General features: G+C 35.6%; 1 protein-coding gene across 7 annotated transcripts in view; it reads right to left on the bottom strand.

Annotated features, from left to right (window-relative positions):
• LOC145265380 (synapsin-like) overlaps positions 1–21,196 on the bottom strand; it is a 319,381-nt gene that overhangs the window by 232,864 nt on the left and 65,321 nt on the right. For 3 of the 7 annotated variants that reach the window (XM_080121178.1, XM_080121175.1, XM_080121179.1), the window contains exon 2: positions 6,013–6,110. The exons of the other annotated variants lie outside the window; for them this stretch is intronic. The gene's annotated coding sequence lies outside the window, so the exon portion shown is untranslated. The remainder of the gene's footprint in view (positions 1–6,012; positions 6,111–21,196) is intronic. 7 annotated transcript variants of the gene reach the window in all.

Below are 21,196 nucleotides of genomic sequence, written 5' to 3'. Positions count from 1 at the left end.
GAGAATGTGTCCGTGAATTGCCAACAAGTGACATCGGCGGACGAGATGGCTTGAAGATCTTAATAAAGAAACTGGATGACATATATTTAAAGGATGAACACACGCGCGCTTACATGACTTTTAAGGAATTTTACACTTATAAAAGATCGTCAGGTACCAGTATAAATGACTTTCTTGTTCGTTATGAGTTTTTGTACCAAAGATTAAAAAAATTCCACATTATTCTACCGGAAGGAGTGGAAGCTTTTCTTGTTTTGAACGCGGTTAACATATCGGAAGAGAACGAAAAATTAGCGCGGACAACGTGTTCTGTTTTGACGTATCAAAACATGAAGGAATCGATAAAGAAAGTATTTGGTGACATTTATCGTGATGAAAATGTACCGGCAGTGAAATCAGAGCCCGAAATCGTCAACTATAATTATTCTAAACCGGGTAACAACAAAAGGTGTTTTCGTCGAGGACAATCTAATCCATGTGACCGAAGTGGAAACGTGTTGTTGTGTTACAAATGTCAGTCTCCGAACCATCTAATTAGAGAGTGTCCTAGAAATACGCCCAGGTTTACGGAAGCGACAGAACAAATACACATTACGTTGTTCATTCAAGAAAATATTTATTTGAACAGTACAAATGAAAAAATCTCAAATCTTGTAAAGGAAACATTTGGAATGGCAGTCTTGGATTCTGCTTGTACTCGCATACTGGCTGGCGAAGTGTGGCTTGATGTTTATTTAGATACTTTAAATGAAAGTGACCTACAACTAGTGAAGTATACGAACTCAGACCGGAGTTTTTGTTTTGGTGATGGAGTGGCTGTCACAGCAATTAAAGTTGCTAAATTTCCGGTTACACTCGGAGGTATAAGAGTTTATATCGAAGCAGATATTGTGAAAAACGACTTGCCTCTTCTATTAAGTCACAAATCAATGAAGACAGCAGGAATAGTGCTAGATTTCCGGAAAGATATGTGCTGGATTTTTGATAAATGTATTGAACTAAAGACCACAACTTCAGGGCACTATTGTCTCCCCTTAACAAATAAGTTGTTGGATCATAGTGGTACTAAGAACATTGTATTACATGTTCAGAATTTTGGTCAGTGTTCTTTCACAGAAAAAAAAAAAAAAGCAGAAAAACTTCATCGACAGTTTGCTCATGCCTCGAAGGAAAAACTTGTTTCCTTGGTTAAAAAAAGTGGCAAATTCAATGACAAGGAATTTATAAAGGCGATTGAGGAGGTTTGTGAAAACTGTCAAATTTGCCTTAGATTTAAAAAAGCTCCACTGCGACCGGTTGTGGGATTGCCTCTTGGCAATAGATTTAATCACACAGTTTGCATGGATTTGAAAGAGTTCATCCACAATGAGGTGTGGATACTACATCTCATTGATGCCGCTACCAGGTATTCAGCGGCAACATTGATCAAAACAAAGAAGAAGGAGGAGATCATCAAAAACATCTTTATGATGTGGACTACCTATTTCGGATCTCCTGTTCGTTTTCTGAGTGATAATGGGGGTGAATTCAACAACGAACACTATAGACAGATGAATGAAAAACTCAACATAGAGACCTGTACTACTGCCGCAGAAAGTCCATTCAGCAACGGTACTGTAGAACGTCATAATTTGATAGTTGCTGAGGCAATGAAAAAAACAATTGACGATGAGAAGTGTGAACCTGAAATTGCCTTGGCATGGGCTATTTGTGCAAAAAATGCCCTCCTCAATTACTCTGGACACAGTCCAAATGAACTTGTATTCGGTTTCAATGTAAATACACCCTCAATTCTGACAGACCAGTTACCTGCTATGGAGTCCTCTACTACAAGTGACATGGTGAGAAAAAATTTAAATGCTCTCCATCGTGCAAGGAGAAACTTTTTGGAAGCTGAGTCCAGTGAGAGAATTAGGAGAGCTCTCAGGTCTAATGTCAGAACTTATGCTGATGAAGATTATGCTACCGGAGACCAAATCTATTATCGGAGGCAGGGTTTTAAAGGATGGCGTGGTCCAGCAAAAGTGTTAGGCAGAGAAGGCCAGTTTGTCTTAATCAGACATGGCGGAGCATTTTATAGGATGCATCCGTGCCAATTGATGAAAGTGAATAAAAACAACGAAAAAAGAACAAAAAAAGCTGAAATGCTGGGAAACACTACAGAAGGGAAGAATGAATACCTTTCAGTTGAGGAGGAGGAGTTGCAGAATCAAGTGGTAGAAAGTGAAGATATAGACAGAGAAGAAGTTGTTGATAGTTCTACCAGTTTAAGAGATAAGACTGAAAAACCTGGCCGAAATAAGACCATAACTTATAAAATAAATGGAAGTGGGGAGTGGAAGAAAGGAAAGGTTATGTCAGTACAGCCTAAATCAACTGGCAAATATAGTCATTGGATCAATATAGAACCTGAGGATGAAAACGAGGATCAAGTTTGTATCAACTGGAATCATATTGATCATTGGAGAGAAGTGCCCCAATATACTGAACAGGAAAATGTAGTCCTGCTCACCGCTGAACAAGAGCAGTCGAAAGCTGTAATGGATGCCAAGCATAAAGAAATAAAAAACATGAACACCTATGAAGTATTTGAATGTGTGCCATACACAGGTCAAAAAACAATATCCACAAGATGGGTGATTACTGAAAAATTCAAGGATAATCAGAAAACAATGAAAGCTCGCCTTGTAGCACGAGGCTATGAAGAAAATAGTAATCTGAAAACGGACTCCCCAACATGTAGCCGTGAAGCTATGCGAATGGTCATGCTAACCGCATCAATAAAGAATTGGATGCTGCAGACCATAGATTTTACCTCAGCCTTTTTGCAAGGTGGTATTTTAGAGAGAGATGTGTACCTGAGGCCACCATCTGATGTTTGTCCTAAATCTCAAGTGTGGAAATTAAAAAGATGCATCTATGGATTGAATGATGCTCCACGGGCATGGTACAAGAGAGTTACTCAGGCTTTGATTGAATTAAAAGGAGTAGCAAGTGCTTATGATAATGCATTGTTTTTGTGGCATGATATTAAAGGAAATTTGACTGGAATTCTTGCTATGCACGTGGATGATTTTGTTTTCTGTGGAAACACAGAGTTTGAAAGGGATGTGATTGCAACATTGAAAGAAAAATTTAAGGTGGGATCTCATGAAAGTGGAACATTCAAATATGTTGGACTGAATGTTAATCAACAGGAAAATGGGATCACTGTAGAACAAGATCTATATGTATCTTCCATATCTCCAATAGAAATAAGCAAAGGGAGGATACTGAGGAAAAATGATGAACTGAATGAAGAAGAAAAGCATGAGTTGAAGAGACTTGCAGGTCAGATGATGTGGGTTTCAACTCAAACACGCCCTGATATAGCTTTTGATGTGTGTAAAATGAGCAACACTGGAAAGCATCCCAAAGTAAAAGCCTTATTTGAGGCGAATAAAGCCTTATCAAAATTGAAATCCAAGAAGGGTTCTATAACATTTCCAAAATTGGGAAAGCCCTCAGATTTACACATTTTGTGTTATACTGATGCCTCTTATGCCAGTCTGGAAGATGGATCTTCACAGGGTGGTTTTGTTGTCTTTATTGGAGGAAGTACTGACAAAATGGCCCCCATGTGTTGGGCGTCAAAGAAATTGGACAGAGTGACAAAAAGCCCATTGGCCTCAGAGACTCTTGCTCTGAATGAGGGAGCTGATGCTGGTGTTTTGACTGCGGTTATGATACAAGAGGTATTTCAGTTATCTAAATTGCCAGACGTTCTCTGCAAGACAGATAATGCATCACTTGTGGAGACATTGAATTCCAACAATCTGGTAAGCGATCGACGATTGAGAATAGATGTAGCAAGGCTGAAGGAAATGAAGAGTAGAGGAGAGATACAGATAGAATGGATCAAGGGTTGTGATCAGGTCTCTGATTGTTTGACCAAGGCAGGAGCTTCGTCTGAGCTTCTAAGGGACTTGTTAAATCAGAAATAAATTATTCACTTGAGGACAGCAGCAATGTTAATGTAGACATTGGTTACCTCCCTTGCTTCAGTTACATGGTTACCTCCCTTGCTTGTGGTGATATAAATAGGAGTCGGCCATCTTGGTTTAGTTAGTTCGTTCGTACAGTTTAGACAGACTACAAGTGTCTCAACAACTGGTTTGCAGTAGACAGAACAGTTTCTGATGGTTCGTTGTTCTAAACAAGTCTTGAGAGGTCACTGGTTTGCAGTAGACAGAACAGTTTCCGATGGTTCTTTGTTCTAAACAAGTCTTGAGAGGTGACTGGTTTGCAGTAGACAGAACAGTTTCCGATGGTTCGTTGTTACACACAAGTCCTGAGATGTGACTTGTTTGCAGTAGACAGTTCCACAGAGCAAAATATTCTTACCGTGTCGAGACGGAAAAAAAAAAACATGTGAAATTGCTCCAGAAAAGGTTTAATATTTATGAAGCAATTCTGGTTTCTGATTGGTTGGTAGCAGAACATGAATTAATTCGATTCGTCAGTTCCTAGCAGCATCGTTTATAAATAGAATCGTCCGACTGTGTGGGATCATACCCCATTAGTTCGTCCAAAATATTGCAACACCTGATGAGTGGGTATGGAAACTTTCAGATGGTAAATTACAACCAATAAAGATTGATTTGCCACCTGGTCCTGTAAATTTGTTGGCTATAATTAGGTGCAACTGTACCTCAGGGTGTACTGCAACAAGATGCAGTTGCAGGAAACATGTCGTTCACTGTTCAAACTTGTGTGGTAATTGTAAAGGTCTCCACTGCATCAAATCACTACAGCCAGATCTTGGTGTTTCCTTTGACCAGTTCTTGACAAGTAATGTTCTTTGGTCCGTTCATGAATTTGTTCTGTGGTGGTTATGCAAGAGCCCTGCGCCAGCATTCGACCAACTGACCATTCCTTTATTGTAAATTGTACTTATTTTGTACCTATTTTTATGAAATGTCAGGAATTAATTGTTGCCTTGAAAAAGGCTGCTTAGTCTGTCTTTGTACCATTTTATATTCATATTTGTATAAGAAATAAAGAAAAGCATGAAAACAATGGCAGGGATTTTCATTTTCTGGTGTCAGTTTATTATTAAGCATATAGCTACTTATCATTAAAATTTAAATCACCAAGAAAATGTCAAGCTGGTTTGAGTAGGTTTTCATTCAAAAAATATTTTTTATTTCTAATTTAATAAAGGTTTGTTGTCAGAAAAAAAACCGTCTATTTTTTGTGATTAATTGTCAGAAATAATGGACATGCTTGTTAGGAGATGTCATGAATTTTATGTCTCGAAATTTTTATATTGTTAAGTTTGATTTTAAAGATGGCGGCTGTTGACTCCTTTCAACAAGCTTAATTGTGAAAATCTATTTTTATCTGACAGAGAGGTTATTCATGCCCAATATGCAAGTTAAAAACCTTTGTTAGTAATTTGTTTGAGGCTTAGCACCAGTTTGATAAGAAGACTAACAATAATGCTACGATATCTGTTTATTAAATTGATAGGTGAAGTTACGGAAAAGTCATAAAACATTAACTCTGATAATTTTTTTTCTAGTATAATTAAAAATGAAGATACGATATTGTTTGAAGTGTTAGGTGAAAGTACAGAACTGGTAAAGAACATTAGTGTCTGCTTTCCACCTAAGCACCTCGTAAATAAATAAAACTGTTTTATTTACAGTAGTAGCTATAATAAGAATACTAACGATAACAACAAATAATAGAAGTATTAATAGTAATAATAAAACTAATAACAATAGCAACAAAAGTATCAGTGCTAATAATACAGTAGAAACCCAGGAAATTAATGACAAAATACAGTACAGTATATAATACACATGTATATAATCAAATAATACTATAAATAACATCTGTCCAACTTGTAATTGCCGAGTATTCTGTCATTCTGTTAAACTAAGAATTAAATGGGAGTGTTTGTTATTTTTTAATTTTAGGCCAATGTAATATGTAGGATTAATGAATTTAAGAAGTATAATAATTTACCGTTAAATGATTTCGTTTGGAATAGGTGCACCATTCATTGTATGAACCAGTGCGTTGACCATACTGAGAGGATCTTATTTGGTCTTGGAATATGTGGTCTGAAATGTTACAAAAGATAAGATGTTAAAAATTAATACAAATCTGTTCTGGGGTAGCCGGAAATAATGGCCACTATTCTCTTTATATGGCTATGAGTTTGTTAAGTTTGTCACGTAATATGCAAATGAGATGCTTTGGTTAGGAATAAAAAAGCCTGAGTTTTAAGAGACTGGGGAGCTTAGATTTGGAGGTTGAAGAAGTAAATCTTGTGAGCAGTGAGTCGCATTTTTAAGTTGAGAGTTTCAACAGCAGAGTGTCAAACATTGATGTTGAATTTTTGATATCAGAATGAGGAGTGGTAAAGTTGAATTTATTAACATCAGAACCAAGAGTAGGACAAGAAACACTTGAGTGCTTTAATTTACAGTGAGAGGACTAAATTTAAGGAGGGAGAAATATTTACTACTATCTATATGGGATTACCTAGCTGAGAGAGGCAAATTATAATATTTATAAAATAGACGAAATGTGTGTATTCTTCTTGAAAACATGCTGAAGTATGAGCTTGGAATGGTGAGTGCAAAAGATTTACCTCTTTGTTTTTCTATACTGTCGATAATTAAGAAAGGAAAACGTTACCATTTTATTTTATATATATATATATATATATATATATATATATATATATATAGTCTTGGAAGTTTTAACCTTTAAAACTATATAACAAAAATTTACCAATCCTTTAATTTATGAAGCTCAATGTAATTACAGAGCATCTAACAAATAAATGACGAAAGTCTAAACTATTAGATACTTTTTCTTCTGATAAGTTAAGAGCAGAATAAATTTGTTGATTGATATAATAATTAAATGAATGATTTTTGCGCTACGAAACACGTGCCGTCAATAATTGTGCATGCCAACGTACTTAAAGGACAAAATTGCAAGACGGTTACATCTTGAAATTTAGAGGATAGACTTTTGTCATTTATTTGTTAATGCTCCCTATCTTGGGTTGAGCATATTGCGAAGTGATATACAAACTGCCATTAGCATATTAAACGATGCTCTTTGAGTAAACAAATCGAGCTTAGGCATTTGGGCGATGTAAAAACATTGTTAATTTACTACCCACATAGCAGCAGCCATATAGCATAATGGTGAGAAGCATTGACTCTCGTTCGGGCAGTAGAGTTTTGATCCTGGCTTGAGGTAGTTGCTCGTCTAGCCGCACTAATGAGCTGTGACACAGCAAAACAGTACAGTATGTGGATGACTATATATATATATATATATATATATATATATATATATATATATACTAGCTGGCCGCCGGCGTTGCTTGGTCAGGAAAATCTGCATAATATTATATTCATGCAGATTTATTATTTATTATATAGTTATTATATACTTATACTTATTATATAGTCATTATATACTTATTATATAGTCATTATATACTTATTATATAGTCATTATATAGTCATTTATGGATGGATTATTATCCAATATTTAGTAACAATTTCAAAAATTGTAAAAAAAACGTCAATCATAATACATGATGGCTTAGCGCACATCACATCATAATACATGATGGCTTAGCGCACATCACATCATAATACATAATGGCTTTTTTTTTTTTTTTTTTTACACAGTGATCACCACTTATCAAGGCCCGGAAGCCACTCAGGGATAAGGGTTATTGCAAGTACATCACGTTAGTGAGGAGATTTTATGAAGTGTTTAATTAGGGGGGCGGTTCATTAGGAATTTGTTAACATTAGACTTGAAGACATCCAAGTTGTAGTCCGAAGGGAAGCAGGCAGACGGAACAGAGTTCCACAGGCGTGCAGTTCTAAGAAAGAAGCTTTGCTCATGAAATCCGCGTGGGGGAAATTTTTCACAGTGGATTCAGCTAGACGGGTGTTTTTCGTGAAAGATTGGCGAGGGGGGACCAGGGATTGGAGTTCAGACGAGCACCTGCCATGAAAATAACGATAAAACAAGGATAGGCTCGCAACGTCTCTTCTGTGGGAGAGGGGTTGCAGGGTAGAGAAAAGGGCATCCCCCACTAAACCACGAAGTCTATTTTGTACTCTGTCAAGGCATGATAGGCTGTTTTTGGCAGCTCCTGCCCAGATATGGCAACAGTATTCCATCCTTGGCCGTACTTGGCTTTTATATAGATAGAGAATTGCATCAGTAGTGAGATATCTTCTGGAGCGGTAGAAGGATCCCACCATCTTTCCTGCGACCTTGGCAACAGATTTGATGTACGTGTTCCATTTCAGATCAGGAGTAAAGGTCAAACCCAGAAGCTTGTCAAAACACGGGGCCTCACCCAGACGAGAGCCATCCATCACAATTGATGCCAGCTGGGGATCAGAGCGTTGATGATGTAAGGATAGGAGTTTGGTTTAAGATGCATTAAAGGTAACTAGCCACATCTTCCCCCACTGAACCACGCGCTCGAGATCAGAGGAGAGAGAATCCGAGAGAACTTCGTCATTTACAGCCTTTGATGTGTTGCCGTAGATGGTCGTGTCATCAGCATAGATGTCAACGAATGATTTAAGTATGTGTTTAGGGAGGTCATTGATGTAGATCAGGAAGAGAGTTGGGCTTAGCGCACATCACATCATAATACATGATGGCTTAGCACACATCACATCATAATACATGATGGCTTAGTGCACATCAATCATAATACATGATGGCTTAGCGCACATCACATCATAATACATGATGGCTTAGCGCACATCAATCATAATACATGATGGCTTAGCGCACATCACATCATAATACATGATGGCTTAGCGCACATCACATCATAATACATGATGGCTTAGCGCACATGACATCATAATACATGATGGCTTAGTGCACATCAATCATAATACATGATGGCTTAGCGCACATCAATCATAATACATGATGGCTTAGTGCACATCAATCATAATACATGATGGCTTAGCGCACATGACATCATAATACATGATGGCTTAGCGCACATCACATCATAATACATGATGGCTTAGCGCACATGACATCATAATACATGATGGCTTAGCGCACATCACATCATAATACATGATGGCTTAGCGCACATGACATCATAATACATGATGGCTTAGCGCACATCACATCATAATACATGATGGCTTAGCGCACATCAATCATAATACATGATGGCTTAGCGCACATGACATCATAATACATGATGGCTTAGCGCACATCAATCATAATACATGATGGCTTAGCGCACATCACATCATAATACATGATGGCTTAGCGCACATCACATCATAATACATGATGGCTTAGCGCACATGACATCATAATACATGATGGCTTAGCGCACATCAATCATAATACATGATGGCTTAGCGCACATCACATCATAATACATGATGGCTTAGCGCACATCACATCATAATACATGATGGCTTAGCGCACATCACATCATAATACATGATGGCTTAGTGCACATCAATCATAATAGATGATGGCTTAGCGCACATCAATCATAATACATGATGGCTTAGTGCACATCAATCATAATACATGATGGCTTAGCGCACATGACATCATAATACATGATGGCTTAGCGCACATCACATCATAATACATGATGGCTTAGCGCACATCACATCATAATACATGATGGCTTAGCGCACATCACATAATAATACATGATGGCTTAGCGCACATGACATCATAATACATGATGGCTTAGCGCACATCACATCATAATACATGATGGCTTAGCGCACATCAATCATAATACATGATGGCTTAGTGCACATCAATCATAATACATGATGGCTTAGCGCACATGACATCATAATACATGATGGCTTAGCGCACATGACATCATAATACATGATGGCTTAGCGCACATCACATCATAATACATGATGGCTTAGCGCACATCACATCATAATACATGATGGCTTAGCGCACATCACATCATAATAGATGATGGCTTAGCGCACATCACATCATAATACATGATGGCTTAGCGCACATCAATCATAATACATGTTGGCTTAGCGCACATCACATCATAATACATGATGGCTTAGCGCACATCAATCATAATACATGATGGCTTAGCGCACATCACATCATAATACATGATGGCTTAGCGCACATCACATCATAATACATGATGGCTTAGTGCACATCAATCATAATACATGATGGCTTAGCGCACATGACATCATAATACATGATGGCTTAGCGCACATCAATCATAATACATGATGGCTTAGTGCACATCAATCATAATACATGATGGCTTAGTGCACATGACATCATAATACATGATGGCTTAGCGCACATGACATCATAATACATGATGGCTTAGCGCACATCACATCATAATACATGATGGCTTAGCGCACATCACATCATAATACATGATGGCTTAGCGCACATCACATCATAATAGATGATGGCTTAGCGCACATCAATCATAATACATGATGGCTTAGCGCACATCAATCATAATACATGATGGCTTAGCGCACATCACATCATAATACATGATGGCTTAGCGCACATCACATCATAATACATGATGGCTTAGCGCACATCAATCATAATACATGATGGCTTAGCGCACATCACATCATAATACATGATGGCTTAGCGCACATCACATCATAATACATGATGGCTTAGCGCACATCACATCATAATACATGATGGCTTAGCGCATAATACATGATGGCTTAGCGCACATCACAATCACATAATACATGATGGCTTAGCGCACATCAATCATAATACATGATTGCTTAGCGCACATCACAATCACATAATACATGATGGCTTAGCGCACATCACAATCACATAATACATGATGGCTTAGCGCACATCACAATCACATAATACATGATGGCTTAGCGCACATCACATCATCTCACAGAAAAGATGAGAAAATGTAAATCGTTATTTTACTTTTGTTTTATGTTTCACCAATGAAAAAACAAACGATAGACTAACTGTATTTTATACTAGCAAGGAGACCCAACGTTGCCTGGGATTGAATGATGATGGACAAATGTTTCACACTCTCATATTTTTATTGTCATCAAAATTAGTAAAGCCACCCATTTTTCAATAAAACCGAACGCTTGATTACTCTAGTTAGGGACTCATCGTGGTACACCGAGAAAAAAGTTTCACATGCCTCCTCAGAGTGATTTAGTCCAGAATATATTGTAGTCTACATTGCACTGTAGAGAACCTACCGTTGATTTTATAAAATTATTTTTTATATATAATGTCATGAATTAAAGTTTAAAATTCAAAAGTCAAGTATCATGCTTCACTTGTGCTCTAAACAGAAACATTCATTTTGAATGTGCATATGTCATATCAAAGAACTTACTGTTGATTTCATATGCTTGGCCTTACTGCTTGTGCGGTGATAATATCTTGAATTTAAGTTTAAAAGCAAAAAGTCAAGTATCATGGTGCAATTGTGCTCTAAACAGAAACATTCATTTTGAACGCGCCCCTGTCATATCAAGGAACCTACTGTTGGTTTTATACGTTGGGTCTTTCGGCTTGTGCAGTAGTCAAATTTCTCAAATGTACTTGTGATGTTAAGCTGTGTAAAGTGTTATCTTTGGTCTAAATCGTCTGTTCCTTCTTTCATCGGAGTATTTCGGTTATAGATTATTGTTGCTTATTGAAAACATCCCGATATAACACCTCACGGCTAGGCACATAAATTGCCTTTGTGTGAAATTTCATAAAAATCGGCCAAGCCGTTTTCAAGTCCATAGGGAATGAACTCACACACACACACACACAGACACACACACACAGATGAAGTTTATTAGGAACGAACATGTTGCCAAGGTCGATGGAAAAATGGTGGGATATTTCTACCGCTCCAATAGATATCTCACTGCTGATGCAATTCTCTATCTATATAAGAACCAAGTACGTCCAGGGATGGAGTATTGTTGCCATATCTGGGCAGGAGCTGTTAGAAGCAGCTTATCCTGCCCTGGCAGAGTACAAAATAGACTTCATAACTTAGTGATGGATGCCCTTTTCTCTTTCCTGCAACCTCTTTCCCACAGAAGGGACGTTGCGAGCCTGTCTTTGTTTTATCGTTACTTCCATGGCAAGTGCTCGTCTGAGCTCCAATCGTTCTCAAAAGACACCCTTCTAGCTAAAACCACTGTCAATAACTTTCCCCACTCTTTAACTGTGCCTAAATCAAAACGTAGATTCCATGAACAAAGCTTCTTTCCTAGAACTGCACGCCTCTGGAACTCTCTTCCGTTTGCTTGTTTGCCAGCTGACTACAACTTAGTTGTCTTCAAGTCCAACATAAACAAATTCTGATGAACCGCCCCCTTAAGTAATCCAATCTACCAAATTTCCATTAATAACGACTACTCCGATATTATACCATTGATTACTGTACACTCCATAACCTTTATCCTCAAGTGGCCCCAGGGCCTTGATAAGTGTTGCCTCCTACATAAAAAAAAGAAAAAAATATACACACATACACTCGTGCACGCATACAAGAGCAAAGATCGTTTTATATAATAGTAACGACATTAGATAAAAATCATAGAAAATTTATAAAATAAGAATAAAAATGCTAACATAAAGTTCGAGGTTAGTATCAGGATTACGCGGGATTATTCATTCCCGGACAACGCATGGTTGCCTGCCATTACATTAATATGTAAAAGGGAAAAATGTTTTCAAATTCAAGTGTTCTTTAAAATGTGTAACGCGTTTTATAAATGAAGGATTTTAGCGATTGAGCCCGTTTTGTAAGTATTGTTGAGGATCGTTGAGTATTGTGGACGAGCAGTCAGGAGACATGCACTTCTACAATGAGAATGCGAAATGGATTGAAGACGACTTGTTTGAGAAGAGATCTATGTTTATCGGATTGGAGGAGAGAGAGAGAGAGAGAGAGAGAGAGAGAGAGAGGGGGGGGGAATTGTGCAAGCAAATCAGCGGAAAGAAAGAAAGAAAGAAAAATTGAGAATTAAAAAGAAGAAAAGTGAGAAGAAAGCTGGAGGAGAAAAATAAAAAGGAGGAAAAGGAAAAAGAAGTAAGCGGAGGGGTGAGTGGAGAGAGAATGGGGAGGGGGGCGATAAAAATATCTAAAAAAAGAAAAAGAAGAAAAAAAAGAAATAGATGACGAAAAAGAAGAAACCAGCGTGAAGGAAGATTAATGAAATCGATGCAGAGAGAATGACGAAAAAAGAGGGAAATAGAGTATTGTTGCCACATCTGGGAAGGAGCTGCTCGGCGTGCCCTATCCAGCTTTGATAGAGTTTAAAACCGATTTGAAATCTAGTAAGTGATGCCCTTTCCTCTTCTTGGCAACCTCTTTTCTGCAAAAGAGACGTTGTGAGCCTGTTTCTGCTCTATCGTTATTTTCATGGCAAGTGCTCAACTGAACTCCAATCTATGGTTTCCCCTTGCCAAACTTTCACAAAAAGCACTCGACTATCTACAACCACTATAAACGATTTTTCCCACTCTCTATCTATGCCTAAATCTAAATACAGATACCAGGAACAAAGCTTCTTTCCCAGAACTGCCTGTCTGTGGAACACTGTTCCGCTGTTCTGCTTCCCAGTTGAATACAACAAGATAGACTTCAAATCCAATGTAAAAAAGTTGTTGAGCCGTTCCCATCAATAATCGAATTCTACCCAATTTACAGAACTGAGGATTACTACACTACCAACTTACATTAATTAACCTTTGTCCTCGAGTGGCCATCGAGCCTTGATAAGGGGTGACATCCCAAGTAAAAAAAAAGTTAGAGTGTGACCTTACATGAGATTTTTTCGCGAAAGACTTTAATGCAGACACACACATACACATACACTTGCATGTGTGTGTGTATGTGTATGCGTGTATGCGTGTGCATATATGTGTGAGTGTATGTGTGTGTGTTTGCATGTATATGTGTGCATGTGTGTGCATGTGTATGTGCGTGTATGTATGTGTGTGTATGTTTATGTATGTGTGTGTGTGTGTGTGCATGTGTGTATGTGTGTCCATGCGTGCATCTGTGTGCATGTGTATGTATGTGAGTATGTGTGCGCATTGTGGGTATGTATGTTTGTATGTGTGCGTGTATGCGTGTGTATTCATATGTGTGTGTGTGTGTGTGTGTGTGTGAAATTTAAATTTATTCAAATCTACGAGGGGCGTGCAATAAGTAATGCCCCTGACCCACCTCCCATAGCAGTAGAACAATAGAAACTTGGCACAGTTATTAGTCTTTCTCTACATAAGAAACCACCCAGAGTTATGCATTTCTCCCATCGTTTGATGCAGCGCTGGAGACCGTTTTTGTAGAACACCCCAGGTTGGTCTTCCAACCACGACGTGGCTTCAGAAATCAAGGCTGCATCATCTGGGAAACGCTTTCCTTTCAAAAACAACTTCATGGCTGGGAAGAGGTGAAAGTCAGAGGGTGCAAGGTCAGGAGAGTAGGGAGGATGGGACAGAATTTCATAACCACATGCTCGTGCTTCTGATCTGGCGACATGTGAGTTGTGGACCAGAGCATTGTCCTGCAGGAGGAGGGTATATATATATATATATATATATATATATATATATATATATATATATATATATATATATATACATACATATAAATAAACATGAATATACATAAACGATCACACATATATGTATATATATATATATATGTATATATGTGTGCATGTATGTCCGTACACATATGTATATTTTTATATTTATAAAAAAAAAAAAAAAGAAACGAGGAAAACGTCTGCCTTATACCACTAACCTAGTTCTAAAACAGATCCTTTGTTCGATAAAATGCATGCCCATTGGCTGATAGGAACGGGTGCGGTGGATACTAGAAAGCTGATTGGCTAACTAAAATACTCAACATATATAAAAACGAGAAACAACCACAGAATTCGCGCATAAGCCTGACGAATCCTATAGTTGGATGAAACGCAGAATATTCAGTGTAGCTTAATCGCCATATATATTTTATAAATTACTAACTAGCTCTACCTACGTATTGAGCACTTTTGAAGTAAATACTTAAAGTTTACGCATAAATCTATACTTTCATATATTAATTTTATGTGAATAAATGAAGTAGTTATGTATATATATATATATATATATATATATATATATATATATATATATATTGGGTCAGCTAGTTACTAGTAACTAAAGACCTCTTCAGGCGATACAGCTTACACAAAAGCAAAGTTTGCAATGAAAATATCAGGTCTTCTTCGTCACAGGGAGTTAAAATATATATACAGGGTGGAACAATAAAACTGTCGCCCTAAAGAAAACAACACTACAGCTTTATTTTAAAACTTTTATTGAAAAAACGTTATGAAATAACTAAGAAAGATGAGGATAATAGTCCGAAATAAATAAATTAATAAACTACAGCTTTATTTTAAAACTTTTATTGAAAAAATCAATTCATGTAACTTAATTATGTAGTAGAGCTGACATCTATTCAATGTAGCTTCCCTCAGCCTCAATCACGGCCTCAATACAGGTCTAGAATGGAAGCGTGCCTTTTCCACAAACGCTGGTAGGAGGTTAGCGAATACTCGGCAAATGGCAGTGTTCAGGCTGGTTTTGGTGTTGTGAGAGGTCATGTTTGTGATGTTCTCGATGTATGATCAAACAAAATAATCCAGCTGGTTCAGCTCAAGGGAGGAGAGAGGGCCAGTAAGAGAAGGGTACAAAGTCGTAGCACTCATTCTGAAGCCAAGCCTGAGTCTTTTTGGACTTGTGAGCTGGCACCAGGTTCTGCTGCCACACCTAGGGTCTGCCAGCGGCCACCTGATTGCATCAAGCGATCATCACACTCTTCAGTACATTCAGGTACATTTTGGTATTGACTTTCAAGCAGACTTTGAAGATGTGAGGTGGTATGATGTGGCCCACACTTGAAACCCCACCAAAGATCATAACCGTGGCTGGACACTTTGTTCTCATCACCCTAAGCACGTCCCTGTTATTCGTGGCAATTCAGCAATGCATTTTAAGGGTGCTGGCAATGGTCCTGTTGTCATAACTTGGATCGGTAGAGAGCATGAGTTGTACAGTGGCACATCTCCGATCTCGCTTGTAAAACATTGTGCCACTTTCAGACATGAAAGAAGGCTCCTATCGCTCTTTGGATTTGTACACAACTGGTCAACTAGTAGATGGTTTGGAGCAAAAAAAGAAAACAGAAATGGAATCATATCGTCTTTTCAAATGCAACAGTTTTATCCTCTCATCCTATATATATATATATATATATATATATATATATATAAGTGACGTTGTCTGAGTGTGAAGAACGGTCTCTACCAAACTCCTCTGTCAATTTCTGGTCTACAGAATTGAAACTTGATATATAGGGAACTTTGACCTATGGAAAACATTCCATTTGGTCAAACTTGCAAAATAAATATTGAACTTGGCAAGTGTAAGTCAACATAAAATGTGCAAATATGCATTTATTCAATCAAATTTTAATGTTTTCTTATCCATCAAATGATAGCTCAAACAGTAACAAATAAGGTTTGAGTGCTGAATATTTTAGTTTCGATTCAAGTCATTTTTTTATTACTTTTGAAATCACTACTATATATAGCCGGTACAATATGATAATCAACAGACTATCAGCTCTATAATGATATTAAATACTAAATCTGCATAATTTAAAATACCATATTTAAGCATATTTTACGGCCTCCTGCTATATATATACATACATCTATATACATATATATATACATATATATATATATATATATATGTATATATATATATATATATATATATATATATATATATATATATATATATATATATATATATATTGGATCACAAGGAGCTTTCACACAGGTCTTCAGAGATCTCTCCCTGAATCAGCATGTGGTGTTCTCTGGAAGCTGAGCGACAACAAGTCTCTCCAGGTTTCCAGTACTCTCCACCTCTTTCGATAACATTTGCAAATAAATTTCCATTATCGCAACAGCTGCTTACCATTGATTTCTTGTTGGCAGTGGCTATTGGTCTTCGCTGGACTTTGAGTGGCTCTAGAAGTGTAAGCCATGTTTAGTTTCAGAACAGTCTCCGGTGGTTCGTTGTTCTAAACAAGTCTTGAAAGGTGACTGGTTTGCAGTAGACAGAACAGTTTCCGATGGTTCGTTGTTACACACAAGTCCTGAGGGGTGACTGGTTTGCAGTAGACAGTTCCACAGAGCAAAATATTCTTACCGTGTCGAGACGGAAAAAACATGCGAAATTGCTACAGAAAAGGTTTAGTATTTATTGAGTTTACGCATAAATCTATACTTTCGTATATTAAATTTATGTGAATAAATGAAGTAGTTATATATATATATATATATATATATATATATATATATATATATATATATATATATATATATATATATATATTAAATGAAAAAGAAGGAATAAAGTTATATATAACGTTATAATATCATCAGAACAATAAGGAAAAGTTAAGGAGAAAATGAAGAAAAAAACTCTTTAGGCAAAGGCATTCCTCATCTTTCATTTAATGTTATTGTTTGCTCCTCTTAATAGTGTTGAGCTTTTCTTATCTTGATAAATTTTGCTTTGATAACGATTTACTCTTTGATAATTTAAGTGCATTATATATATATATATATATATATATATATATATATATATATATATATATATATATACATTTCCATGCATTCGGCATTTAATAGTTCTTAATTCCCTTCATTCCCGTGGTCAAGTGTTTGATGGCCCTGAGTTAGAGGCTCAGCAAATAGAGAAAAAAGGTGGCTGATTATTGCATAAGCATGAACCACTAATGTCTGTAGATATCCATATATTAATAGCGTGTGTTTTATCTATAATATAAATCTCGCCTGCCTGTTTAAATGTATGTATGTATGTATGTATGTTTATATGTCCGCCTAAAACTTTCGACTGAGGCGACGGATCTTCATAAATTTCGGTTTCAATTATAGCTGATGGCACACAAGTAATCTATTTTTTATAAATAATTTTATCAAGAATTCTTCATAAGTTTTGGTTTCAGTTTCGATTATAGCTGAAGGAACTCAAGTTATATATATATATATATATATATATATATATATATATATATACAGGATTTCCTTGGATTTTACTTGTGCAAATGGAAATTCAATTAACTTTCTTGAAGTTATATATTTGGATTTAACCGTCACTGGATTATTTATCTTCCACCAGACTATCCACTCACGCGTAATCACCTTTTTCTTCACCATATTCCCTCTGCTTCACTTTTTTTGTTACTTTTGCATGCAAAATCCGATCCTGCATTTTGCTAATTCCTACCCTCTGATGAGAAGGAAAGTATTTCTTTGAAACTCTGCGGATTAAGGACTATCCATTTATCAAGTGTTTCCTTATATATATATATATATATATATATATATATATATATATATATATATATATATATATATATATATATATATTATAAGTTTAGGTTTTGGTTTCGATTCAAGCTGATGCACCCAAGTGATATTGATATATTTTTTTTATTTTTGAAATCACAATTTTATAATATATAAAAATCGATAAAACATTAACTCTATAATAATATATACGAAATCTGCAAGAATTAAAATATCATATTTAAGCATACTGTACAACCGGGCTACACCTGGCGTTTCTGCTAGCATAGATAAATATTTTTGCAGTTTTAACAAAAGAGTTACAATAATATCAGAACGTCTCCATTTACACTGAACATCTACTAAATGCCAACATCAATATATTACATATGAATGAGTCCCCTGTGGAATTTCCACGGGTCTTGTAAGTTTTATTTATTTATTTATTTATTATACTCTTATTTACCCCAAACAAGGACCAGTGTCACTTAGGCATAAGGGGTTACTAATTGGGACCATATCTATAGGGATGCTATAGAGGGAGTTGAGCTGCAAGATGTTTGCTCACATTGCATTTAAACTTCATGCAGAAGCAGGAAACTGGGAGGTAATTCCAAAATCTAGATGTTTAAGAAACTATTAGAGTAGAATGCTTTCTGGCGTCTAGGAATTTCTACATTGTAAAAATGGTAGTTTGCTGCTTGTCGGGTTCTTCAGGGAAATTTATGTCAAGGGGGCACAAGTGCTATGAATTCCTCAGAGCACATCCTATTAAAATACTTGTAAAATAAAGTGATGCAACATTGCAACGATGGGACAGGGGTTAGAGTTTGGAAGAAACTAGTAGCCTTAATCGTATTAAGAATCTCAGAATGGTGCCATAGTTTGGACTTTTCTATTGCATTTTATATTGCAAAACAGGCTCCTTCAATCTTTGACAGACGCTGGATACCCACGTAGGGGTGCCTGCGTGTCAAATTTTTTGTGGCAGGAGCTACGCAATTTCCAACCACCCCTCTCCTGAGTCGACATTTAAATACCAGTGGCAAGTGAAGTGTATCTACAGGACGACTGGAAACAAATGCTGAGATAAGCGGAGAGCACATACAGCAACTAGAATTCCCAAATGGTCACCCATCTGGTTCTAACCAGGCTCAACGTTGCTTAACTTCAGTGATCTGACGATATATATATATATATATGTATATATATATGTATATATATATATGTATATATATATGTATATATATATATGCATATATATATGTATATATATGCATATATATACATATATATATACATATATATGTATATATATATGTATATATATATATATATATATACATATCAAATAAGTGGATATATATATATATATATATATATGTATATATATATGTATATATATATGTATATATATATATGTATATATATATGTATATATATGCATATATATGCATATATATACATATATATATACATATATATGTATATATATGTATATATATGTATGTATATATGTATATATATGTATATATATATATATATGTATATATATATATATATGTATATATATATGTGTACATATATATATATATGTGTACATATATATATATGTGTACATATATATATATATATATATATATATATATATATATATATATATATATATATATATATATATATATAAAATGAAAATTACAATTGAATTTACCAAAATGATCCATGATGGTAAAATTAAAGTATATTATAAATATTAAAGAATTAATATTTATAAAATTATCTCAGCCAGATATAAAAGCTCGATAATACCAAATAGGAAATAGAGCTTATAATATGAGCAAACAGTTAATGAAATATGTTAAAAAACACTTTGGGCTATCCATTTATCTAGTGTTTCCTTTTCAGATTAAATATGTTTTTAACTCATTTCAAAGTGTTTTTTAACATATTTCATTAACTGTTTGCTCATATATATATATATATATATATATATATATATATATATATATATATATATATATATATATATATATATATATACATACATATATATACATACATATATATATTCGATACTTTTTGTGACCAAGAGTTTGAAATATAAAAATAACAATAAAAATGTCAAATACAAAAAGTAACATCGTATTTAATGCTTCAAAAAACCCTCATAACCTTTAAATCACTATCCTAGAAGCATACGTGGACTTTTAACATTATATATATATATATATATATATATATATATATATATATATATATATATATATATATATATATATATATATATATATTAGTGATGGGTCACTTCTAATATTTTTCATAATTCCAATACAATTACCGCTTCCATACTAAATTCCCAATTCTAATATAAGTACCGATTTCGATTCTTACAGGAGGTATCCATTGTCTTTCAAGACTAAACGGAGGCTTCCACTTTCCACATGGTATCATGGAAACGGAAAAGATACTATGTTATCTCCTCCCCAAAGGAGGGCGTAACAGTTTGGAGAATTATTCCAATTTCTTTAAAAAAAAGAGGAGGTAATTACTGGGAGCATGGTCTTATGACAAATAGAACCGATACTATATTCTTTAAAAAATCATCAGCATCATGATGATCATCGCATGAATCCGAAAGTTTTATTGTTGGCACTGGTTTTCCCGATATTTTTCTATTCAGAATC

This window comes from Euprymna scolopes, chromosome 40 (genome assembly GCF_053919585.1).
Source record: "Euprymna scolopes isolate OS-2025 chromosome 40, ASM5391958v1, whole genome shotgun sequence".
Taxonomy (NCBI): domain Eukaryota; kingdom Metazoa; phylum Mollusca; class Cephalopoda; order Sepiida; family Sepiolidae; genus Euprymna; species Euprymna scolopes.
The sequence above is the reverse complement of the archived record's forward strand: the minus strand, read 5'-3'. Positions and strand labels throughout refer to the sequence as shown.